This window comes from Penaeus vannamei, chromosome 19 (assembly GCF_042767895.1).
Source record: "Penaeus vannamei isolate JL-2024 chromosome 19, ASM4276789v1, whole genome shotgun sequence".
Taxonomy (NCBI): domain Eukaryota; kingdom Metazoa; phylum Arthropoda; class Malacostraca; order Decapoda; family Penaeidae; genus Penaeus; species Penaeus vannamei.
This window is the reverse complement of record NC_091567.1, coordinates 26,866,250-26,868,037: the sequence shown is the minus strand read 5'-3', so window position 1 is coordinate 26,868,037 and position 1,788 is coordinate 26,866,250.

Here is a 1,788-nt window from a genome sequence, read left to right as displayed (position 1 = left end):
TAACCAAAAAAGGTTTTTTAAGGGTCTAACCTGATTGTTTAAATCCCCAAATTAGTAGGGAGGGTGCCCCTTTTCCGCAGAATGTGAAGGAGGCCCGGCGTGCTGGCTGTTTGCACCTCCCACAGGTTTTCCCCCGACGGAGGAGGCCGGGGGGGAAGAAATCTCACTTTTTTTCCTGGCTAGTTGCAATTTTGCACAAAAAAACCGTCTCCAATACGAGCCCCCTCCACACTCGCCATCGCGTGGGCTATGACTGACTTCTGAACGCGACAGTTTTTCGGTTAGGAATACGGATGTCGTTTTCTACGGGATGGGAAACTCGACCTTGTTCCATCTGTGTAACAACAAAAGAGGGGGAAACCCCGACAGGGGGGGCCTACCTGTTCATCCTGATTATACTAAAAGTCTCTATATACAGTGCTGACTTCAAGGAAATATGCAAATTCAGGGGAATTATAGGTAAGGTAATTGTAATAAAAGGGCCCGGGCTCCGACATCGCGACGATTGTGTAACGCTCAGCCTGCTGGGAATCGTGGAGGTTTTGTTTCCTCGGTGGGGGTTGGGGGGGCCCCCCTGGGGGGGCGGGGGGGCACACCCCCCCAAGGGAAAGTTATGTAATAACCATGGTTATTTTCATGTGCTTATATTATTAGTGCTATTTAACCCCGCTTTTTCCCCAACCCTTTTCATGCCCTCCCTGCTATGGGGCCAAGTTTGTCGCTAAGGAGGTTTCCCCCAAAAAAAACTATATATTTGCAATGTGGAGAGAAAAAATAAGTCCCAAAATCGTCGATATCGGTTATGCGGATAATTGAAAATTAAAAAAGTGAGTTTACATTGGCCCGGTTGCATTCGGGGCAGAAGGGGGTTTTGGGGTTCACTTTCCCTGGTCCTGGACAAGGTGTCCGGAGAAAAGCAGACCCAACCAGCATAAGTTAAGATTCTGATAATCATAAGATTTTGTAAACGACTTACCCCCCCACGCCCCCCCCGGTTCCCAAAAAATTTCCAGGGGGGGTTTACCCTTTTCCCGCTGCCGGGGCCTTTCCCAAGATCACTCACAAACGATTAGGACGATAAGAAGTCTCAACTGCCAAAGCGGACCACGCGCGTCGATCGGCACTTCACCCAGACGAAAACTGGTTTTAAAACCTATTAAAAAAATAACAATCAATACGCTATGCCAATCTATCATTTACATATTAATATGATTAATAATTTTAAATCGAACTAGAACTAGAATTTCAGGAGCAACGAAAACTTACGTCCGATCTGTGCAAGCCTTCTGCAGACTCTCCGGGATGAGACGCCACGTGGCGTAAGGTGATCAGACCTACCTGCGTTCGCAATTGAATGGAAAATTGAAACGGTTAAAGGTGGAATTCATGAGTGTTTTTAAATTAGAGCGCAATTGCATAGGAGAAAAAAAATTAATGTTCATCATACAATTATTCAATAAAATACGAAACTTACGCACCAAGTTCAAACGGGAATCATGCATACGTAGTTGATCGTATTTTGATCGAGAAAACAAGAAAAATAGAACTTGTGCGTATATTGCATGCGCCATCCCTCTGCCATTCGTCTATGACCCTGTCATGTCAACCTTCCAAGACCACCCATCTAGAAGCTTTTTGGCAAAGAAACCCAATAATCGTGGAGTGTAATCCAACAAATTTATCAGCCTAAAAAGATGATAATTTTGGTTAAATCGATAACTACAATTGATGACAATATCGCACCCATATTTTCATTCGACCCTGACCTTTATAACTCCGCGCAGCAAG